This window comes from Palaemon carinicauda, chromosome 44 (genome assembly GCF_036898095.1).
Source record: "Palaemon carinicauda isolate YSFRI2023 chromosome 44, ASM3689809v2, whole genome shotgun sequence".
Classification (NCBI taxonomy): Eukaryota; Metazoa; Arthropoda; class Malacostraca; order Decapoda; family Palaemonidae; genus Palaemon; species Palaemon carinicauda.
Window position 1 is genome coordinate 23,717,496 of NC_090768.1, and position 10,000 is coordinate 23,727,495.

The 10,000-nt window shown below is 41.1% G+C and overlaps 1 protein-coding gene across 6 annotated transcripts in view; it reads right to left on the minus strand.

Moving 5' to 3' along the window:
- LOC137634283 (ataxin-1-like) overlaps positions 1-10,000 on the minus strand; it is a 389,783-nt gene that overhangs the window by 158,886 nt on the left and 220,897 nt on the right. The gene's annotated exons all lie outside the window — the stretch shown is intronic.

The following is a 10,000-nucleotide window of genomic DNA, read 5'->3' on the forward strand; positions in this document are numbered from 1 at the left end:
ATTTAAAAATATAACATAATTTACTATATACGGTTAGTTTTAGATAAATGATATATGTATATATATATACATATATATATACATATACTGTATATATATACACTATATATATGTATATATACATATACTGTATATATATACACTATATATATGTATATATATACATATACTGTATATATATACACTATATATATGTATATATATATACATATACTGTATATATATACACTATATATATGTATATATACATATACATATATATATATATATATATATATATATATATATATATATATATATATATATATAAACAGCAACAGCAAATGAGCGACCGTTTTTAGTCCACTACAGGACAAAGGCCTCAAATGTCAATTCATGTCTGGGATTTGGCCAGTTTTCATCACCAAGCTGAGTTGTGTGTGTTTGTGTGTGTTAAATTTCAAAGTATTAGATTGGACGCAGGAGAAACGAAATGTCCTCGGCTGAACTTAGCGATGAGGTTCGGGTCAAAACAAAAAACAAAATCCAAATGGCGTTGAAAACCATTAATTGATGACATAATAAAATGATGACATCAAATTTGTTTTCCCGATAACTTTAGAATCATAATATATGAAACTCGTTTTATTATTTTGAATCAGTGCACTAATAAATATAACGGCATAAAAACTGCAAAAATCATAAAAGAAGTCCATATTTCAATTGTAAATTAAGGGTAGCCTAAATATTGTAAAAACTGCAAAAACCTGTTGAAATATATGTTCTAAAAATACAAGAAAAAAAACATGTACATTGATGCACAAACCAAAGCAAAATACTTTCCTAACTTTGAAAAAAAGATAATCTTTGGAAAACTAAAAACCCACAGACTCCTTCATTTTGAGCAAAAGTCAGTCTACAATTTTATATCACTAGTTCAGGTTCATTTAAATGCTAAATCGCTAATGCACATGACCAAGTACAGCAGGATTATCTCCAAATTTTGTATCAGTAGCACATTTTCACTCAAGCAAGAAGAATATGTAAGCAAAATTAAGAAGGTTTGACTAATTAAATGATAGCTGCACTATGAGTTATCATATCAATTAATTGCGCATCAGAATAATAACTGATTTCTAGGGAGCCCTGTATTATTATTACCTGGCAAGCTAAACCCTAGTTGGAAAAGCAAGATGCTACAAGTTATATGAGAAAATTGATAAAAAAAATAAAATCATAAATTAAATATATCAAGGTCAGTAACACAAAGTCAAAATAAATCAATGAAACGAAAATTAGGAAAAATTCCATGCAACATGAACATAGAACTAATTTACGACCTCGAGACAGGAAAATTTTGTCCAACAAATTAAAATGAGAGTCAGTAGCTGGAGCCAGACCGGGGAACAATACTCGAATTATGGTAGAATTACAGAATTAAAACCTTTCCTCAGGATGGACTTATCACCGGAAATCTTAAATAAGACTCGTGATTAACGCAATCAAAGGCAGCACTAAAATCAAGACGAATCATACGAACATCCTGACCATAATCAAAGGATTTCTGTAGAACACTGGAAATTGTATGAAATGTATCATAGGCTCCAAGGGCCTTGAAAAAAAGCATAGCTACAAATTAGGGAACAGACAGTTAACTTCAGCACACCTATCTAAGAGGTTTCCCAAAAGAAGATTTAAAACGTTTGATTATATAGGCGTTATGGAAATTGGGCGGTAATAAGCAGGGCTAGAACTACCACAAACACATTTACCCAATCGATTTACATTAACAACTATCCAGTAAGTGCAAAAAGATTATACTCTAGTAATTTAAAACAACAACTTAGGAGCTAGGAAATCATCCATATGAAAAAAATAAAGGAAAATACCATTTGGGTTAACATATGCATCAACGTCCAACCACCCAAAAGAGTTGTCTATTCCTCAATAGTGAGTGAAAGAACCACCTGGTTTAAGTAAAGGAGGAACGGTTAAGTCTAAACCAAAGCGTACAGATTCAAGGGTAGCAAACCTCTTATGTTTCTGGATTGTATCAGAGTTTCTATTATAGTAAAACTGTATTCCTCTTCTATTGAAGAACAAACTGTAAAAACAGCTTTTAGCTGAGTATAGTTATTCCAAGTAAAATCTAATCTTCTACTTTTTCAAAATATGATAAGCTTCCTGTTTTCTCCAAATGTACACGTCTAAAAACATCGTTGAACCAGGGTTTGTCCTTGATACGATATTTCAACTTGCGAGAAGGAATGCACCAGTCAGTCATGTTGATTAGATTTTCATTTAAGCGAACATCAAACTCGACCATTTTATACAATTGTAGCCAATTTAAATACAAACGATAATTCAAAATGCCATTCCAGACTCGTTGAGATTATATATAAATATATATATATACATATACTGTATATAGGCTACATACATATATATATACATATATATATATATATATATATATATATATATATTTATATATACATACATATACCGTATATACATATATATATATATATATATATATATATATATATATGTGTGTGTGTGTGTGTGTGTGTGCGTGTGTGTGTGTATTGTACCAACCGTGTGTCACGCAATTGTACATAATTATTTTGTATATATTATGCTTGTATCTGCGCTCTTCCCTCGCACTAAAAATAACCTGAATGATCATGTCTCCGTTTTGCTCTGTAACATTGTCTGTCTCTCGAACAGGTCATGTCCTGTTGCCTTGAGGTTTTGTATATAAAGAAGAGTGTTCCTTAATAAACACTACGGGCCAACCAAGGGAAAGGCCCGTGCCAACAACAAGTGTTGGCTGTAATACCCCAAGAAGAAGAAGAAGAAGATTAATAAATAACTCAGTCGTTTCCAATCTGCCTTTGAGTTCACAACTCCTCTCTCGGCCCGTCACATTGGTGACCCCGGAAGTCGACTCGCTCCCACTGCCTTCCACCCCCACCTCCTTCGCCCCTCCATCGTTGGTAATATGACGGAGGCGGACTCTACCCCAGCAGTTGGCACTGCGGCCGCTCCATTGAAACTTTCACCGTTCGCTAGCGGAGAAGCGTTCGCTTGGTTTCAACGCGCTGAAGTCCACTTTCGTATCAGGGGCGTGACTCGCTCAACCACCAAAGCGGATTATGTTCTTGCGGCAATACCCGAGGACACCTTCCCAGAAATATCCGACTGGCTTTGTGAACAAGGAGACACCCCAATAGCGTATGACGTCCTCAAATCATACCTTCTGCAGCAGTACTCGCCGTCGCCAGCCGCCCGTATAGCAAAGCTTTTTCAGCTCTCGCAACAACCGTTGGGGGACCAAAGGGCTTCGCTTGCCCTCAGGGAAATGACCAGTATCGCTCGCCTTCAACCTGCCGCAGACGACTCTCCTCGTGAGGTGAACCTACTCCGTGCCCTTTGGATACGCCGTTTACCTGAACCTGTGCACGCTGCCATACCCGATGTCGATAGTTTACCCATAAAGGACTTGATGACCAAAGCCGACGCCCTTATGGACAGCCACTTCAAGACCTCCATCAACGCCTCCACCCCTGACAACGAGGATGCCTATTCAACGTCAACCGAAGCTGACATGAATGCCGTAAGACATACACGCCTACCCCGTGACGTGCCGAAGCGGCGACAAAGCCGCCCACCACCCACCAATCGCTCGCGCCCCAACGAACGACTTCTACAGCCACTTACTACCTCCCATCCGCCGCAGTTTTGCTACTACCACTTCAGATTCGGGGCAACCGCAAAGAAATGTGCCAAAAATTGTCAGTGGCCAAAAAACGTGTAAGTAGGCCATCGCTTGTGGCGGTGGCCTCCCATGTTTCTAAGCTTTTCTTTTTACAGGATGCAGGAACGGGCGTGCGATTTTTGGTAGACACGGGTGCTTGTCGTTCTCTTTTGCCAAGGAAACTCTTCAAGGCACAACGTAGTCTGTCTACATCTGCCGACGTCCGCTTGGTAGCTGCCAACGGATCTGCGATACCCACCTACGGTTACGAGAACCTCACATTATCGTTCGGAAACGGTAAATTCAATTGGAAGTTTCTCGTTGCTGACGTCACAATGCCAATCCTCGGTGCGGATTTCCTCTCTCATTTCCACCTTCTGGTCGATGTCGCCCACCGACGATTGGTCAACGCAGACTCGTACTTGTCGACACCTCTTCAACCTGCCCCCTCTAACCTCGCTCTCCACATCAGCGCACCCACGGATGCCTACGCCCACCTCCTCACGTCGTACCCGGAAGTTTTCCGTCCAGAACTTCGCCAAACGCCCACGGTTCCTGCCAAGCACGGTATTTATCACCATATCAAGACGACGGGACCCCCAGTCTTCGCAAAATTCAGATGTCTGGCACAGGAACGATTGGCAGCCGCCAAACAGACGTTCACCGAAATGGAGAAAATGGGCCTTTGCCAAAAGGCCTCCAGCCCATGGTCGTCACCCTTACACATCGTTCTGAAGAAAGACGGCTCCCTCCGTCCGTGCGGGGATTACAGGCGCCTGAACATGCAAACAGAACCAGATCACTACCCCCTCCCAAACATTGCCGACGTGACCTCCTACCTGCACAAAGCGAAGGTTTTCTCTACGCTCGACCTCCTGAAGGGGTATTATCAGGTGCCTATGAACCCAAAAGACATCCCCAAGACCGCCATCATCACTCCGTTTGGCACATACACCTTCAATTACTCCTGTTTTGGCCTTCGTAATGCTGGGGCAACGTTTCAACGTCTCATGGATGGCATCTTAGGGGACCTCCCTTTCTGTGTATGTTATGTGGACGACATACTTGTGTTCTCCTCAAAAGAGGAACACCTCCGTCACCTGCGCATCGTGCTCGAACGCCTGCAACAAAACGGCCTTGTAGTCCGGTACGACAAGTGTACCTTTGGCGCCAACGAAGTGTCGTTCTTAGGGCACCGTATCACTCCTGAAGGAGTCCATCCCCTCCCTGAGAAGGTAGCAGCCGTTCAGAATTTCCCCACGCCCTCGACTGTCAAAGCTCTGCAGGAATTCTTGGGCATGATCAACTATTATCACCGTTTTCTGCCAGCCATTGCCGCCACTCTTGCTCCCCTCTACGCCTCCCTCAAGGGCAAGCCAAAGGACCTGAAGTGGGGTCCCCTTCAAGAAGCAGCCTTCTGCAATGCAAAGAAGGCCCTATCAACTGCTGCGGCTCTCACTTTTCCTATCCCACACGCCCCTCTCCTTCTCTCCACCGATGCCAGCGACGTCGCTATTGGTGCAGTACTCGAGCAGGTGGTTTCTACCTTCGATCGAGAATTGCTGGCGGTGCACTTGGCTGTCCGTCACTTTCGCCATTTCTTAAAAGGTACGCCCTTCGTCATTCGTACAGACCACATGCCTCTGGTGTACGCCTTCACTCGATAGTCTGACGCCTGGTCCGCCCGTCAACGCCGACATCTCTCCGCCGTGGCTGAATACAATTGCACCCTCCAATACGTCCCTGGGAAAATGAATCCCGTTGCCGATGCCCTGTCAAGAAACACGTTGGCTGCCGTTCAACTGGGATTGGATTACAATGCCCTGGCTGAAGCCCAACGACAGGATCCAGAGTATCAAGCTTGTAGGACATCCTGCACGTCCCTCCGTTGGGAGGATTTTCCCCTTGAAGACTCCAACACCACCCTCCTCTGTGACGTCAGTACTGGTAGACCGCGACCTTGGATTCCTGCTCCCATGCGCCGACAGGTGTTTGATTTCATCCACGGCCTTTCACATCCCTCGTGCCGTTCTACTGCACAGCTGCTGAAGGCAAAGTTCATTTGGCACGGCATTTCTAAGGATGCTAAGGATTGGGTCCGTGCGTGTACTTCTTGCCAAACTTCCAAAGTACATCGACACACGGATTCAGGAGTGGGCACCTTTCCTCAACCTCAGCGTCGTTTCGCACACATTCACGTCGACGTTGTAGGCCCCCTACCCACATCACAAGGACATCGTTACCTGTTTACCGTCATCGACCGCTCCACTCGTTGGCCTGAAGCCATTCCCATGGAAACTGCAACGTCCGCCTCATGTACATCTGCCTTACTCTCTGGATGGATTTCAAGATTCGGTATCCCTGAGCATATTACTTCTGACAGGGGAACAACTTTCACCTCTCAATTATGGACGTCATTACCGAATCTCCTGGGCATTACCCTACATCAGACAACAGCCTACAACCCCGCTGCCAATGGAAATGGTTGAACGTTTTCATCACACCCTCAAAGCAGCTTTGATGTCCCGCTGCAAGGATTGCAACTGGTTTACTCAGCTTCCCTGGGTCCTCCTTGGACTAAGGACCACTCCTAAAGACGCCCTCGACGTCTCGGCAGCCGAAATGGTGTATGGCGACCCGTTGGTCGTCCCTGCCGAATTTTTTCCTTCTACAACCTCCTCCGACGATCTCCAGCGCATACGTCACGTCGTGGGAAAATTTACTCTGTGCCGCCAGACTTACAAGCCCCCAGCGAAGCATCACATACCAACGGACTTGCACTCTGCAACGCACGTCTTCCTGCGCAACGACACCAGCAAGCCACCACTAACGCCCCCTTACACGGGCCCTTTCCTTGTGATCCGATGCAGTCCGAAAGCATTCCTCCTAAACATTCGGGGCAAAGAAGACTGGGTCTCCATTGATCGTCTAAAACCTGCTTATCTTCTGCCAGATGACCCGCCTACAGTTCGCCTTTCTAGATCAGGGCGCCCTATTTAACATGTACAGTATGTCATTTTTAGGGGGGGAGCCATGTATCAACCGTGTGTCACACAATTGTACATAATTATTTTGTATATATTATGCTTGTATCTGCGCTCTTCCCTCGCACTAAAAAGAACCTGAATGATCATGTCTCCGTTTTGCTCTGTAACATTGTCTGTCTCTCGAACAGGTCATGTCCTGTTGCCTTGAGGTTTTGTATATAAAGAAGAGTGTTCCTTAATAAATAACTCAGTCGTTTCCAATCTGCCTTTGAGTTCACAACTCCTCTCTCGGCCCGTCACAGTATCTTACAAGAGTATGAAACATTAGGGACAGGCTGATCAGTCTTAATTACTAATTACAAACGAAGCCAAAGCATTATCAGACATCCCATCTGGAGGACCAAGCTTGCTTGTTATAACACCAGGGGAAATAGTGTGTACTAGTCTAACCAATTACCACTTTTAAGTAGCATTGCTAATGATTTGCTCACAGAGTGATTCAGAAGCTATGTCCAAAGCTCTTAAGTTTTAACCACTTCTCCTTAGTGAGCACTGAAATCACCAAACAAAAAAAGAGACTTCTCTATCATGGTAAAATGAAAACATAATCACCCAAGCCTGGATTCCGATAGACGGGACACAATAGAACTTGTTATGCCTGCCCCAAACGTCTATGAACTGAAATTCAAGGCATCCCCCTTCATAGCAGGATTTACGATAAGCAGGGTAATCGGTCATTATATAGAACGTCATACCCCTTGACCTAGTAATGTCATCCCGTTTCAAAATTATTATTTTCTAAAACCTAGAATATTTTCTCGGACGAGTGCCTTTCAAGAAACCAAGGTTTCTGAACATCATACGTCTGGAGGCAACTGCAAGGCCTAAAATTTCCATGTAGTCCACGAATATTGCAACTCACTACACGGCACTAGGGTAGTCTGAGACGCATTAATTATGAATTTTATTCAATATCTCTAGCCTGAAAACAAACTTGATAATAATGATAACAAAAACAATATGTACACAACCATATACAGAGAAAATACCTATGCCAAGAATAGAGCAGATAGAAAAGGACGGATAAAATTGGTCAACATGGTGGAGCCGACTCACCACACAAGGCTTAGTACCCTCCATGGCCACTTTGAATGAACGACAGTAACAATGGTTTTGAAAATTAGAAACATAGATTAAGATAAAGGATCAGATATGGAAAAGGCAGCTATTTGATAAACCACAAGGCATCCTTGTCCATCCTATTAAGCTTGCTCAACACACCGTTTTGTGTGTGACAGAAGTGTACCCGAGTGTATCCTGACGCAGAACTCTATCCCAAGAAATGGAAGACCATGGAAATGAGGCTGTGGCATTACCCAAGACTAGAGAACATTAGCCTGATTACGGGGTGTCCTTCTAGAAGAGCTGCTAAATATACACTGTTATTTTGATGGAATAATGTGTTCTTTCAAGGCAACATCAGTCTGAAAATATTTCCTTTCATGATAATCAACTTGCTTTTGGCAGGCAAAATAAATAAAAAGATTTCTCAGCTGACGAAATATATTGAGAGAGAGAGAGAGAGAGAGAGAGAGAGAGAGAGAGAGAGAGAGAGAGAGAGAGAGAGAGAGAGAGAGAGAAATTAAGCTTAAAATTCTGACAAAAGATAAGAGTAAGTAAATGACTAAAATAAATAATAGTTTTTCGGCATATTTATGAGAACAACATTACTAGAATCTAGTCATCTTTACAGGACATAAATCCGAAAAGAAGAATCCATCAGTTTTAAACTCGGGACAAATATTTGGCAGGGAATCCGGTCAGTTTTTAGGAGGGTTATTTTTTTAGGTGCAATTCGAAGTTTCCTTTGTGAATTAAATATATATTCATTTGGGGAAATGCATCCCTCTTTCCATTCCATCTTTCCAGTCACTGCAGCATTTGATTCTTGAAGATTATATTGCAGGTGAAATAACCCCGAACAGAAAAGGATTGAGTTTGCTTCGATAAAACTAACCCGTACTTTAAAGTGATCCTGTGTTATTCATTCATGGACTTTTTTATTAAACAATATCTGTACTTAGCCAAATTTCCTATTTCATACAAAATCATTAACTATTTCAAACTCGCTTTTTTCATGAAAAATAAAGCAAGAAAGAGGTGGATCTTTCTAGCATTCGTGACTAAAATGAAAAAATATATAAAGAGGAAGAAAATGTCAGTAATCAATATAAATATAAAAAAAAAACTTTTTATGTTCAAAGGAAATCTAATCTATTTGAAATAAACTCATCATTTTCAAAGGCTATTACTCTGAACATTGCTATAGATAAAGCTGAGAATGATAGTCAATTGTTAATTAGTTTTTACTCTTGTTATTCCTTAATTTTCCAAAACCTCATCACATTCTATTAAAATTTATGGTTTCACTAAGAACACAGTGTGTTTCTGTTCCTTATTACAAATAGGATTTCACGTAAATAAACTTATTTTATGCTGCAAACCTTTACCTTTGCTGGTTAAGAATAAAAAGTGTAATTAAACCACAGTATTACAAATACATTTTCAAATAATATTAAGTTTGAAAGATGATATTAAATGCCTTCAAACGAACAAACAGGAATTCTAACAAGGGGGCCACATATCAATACTGGACATTATTATCATTATTATTAGTTTAACTACAACCCAAGTTGGAAATAGGCACAAGGGCATCCGCACGGAAAGGAAATGGGGAAATAATTAACTATATGAGAACTAATGAATCAGGAATATAAAATGTCTTAAGATTAGAAACAACGTTAAAATCGATCTGTTATATACAAAAAAAAAGAAAAAAAAAAAAACCCACACACATTGTAACGTTGTAAGTTTGAATTTCTGAAGTTCCACCGATTCAACTGCCTGCTTAGGAAATTATTCCAGAGTCTGTCACAGCTGGAATAAAACTTCTAGAATACTCTGTAGTATTGAGCATTATGGTGAAAGTAAGATTCTTAGTATCAACTGCAAACCCATCTGTGTAGAGGATGGTAGTCTTGGAAAATCTAAATGCAAAGGATGGTCAAAATTATGGAAAATCTAATGCAACATAATGTATATAAAAACCTAACTAGACGACGGTGCCAGATATTATGAGCAGTTTTGTCTAACAAATTAAGAGGACAATCAGCAGCTGAAGACCAGACAAGAGAACAATACTCGAAATAAGGAAGATGGAAAGATTCAAAACATTACTTCAGAATAGATTGATCACCAAAAATCTTGAAAGTCA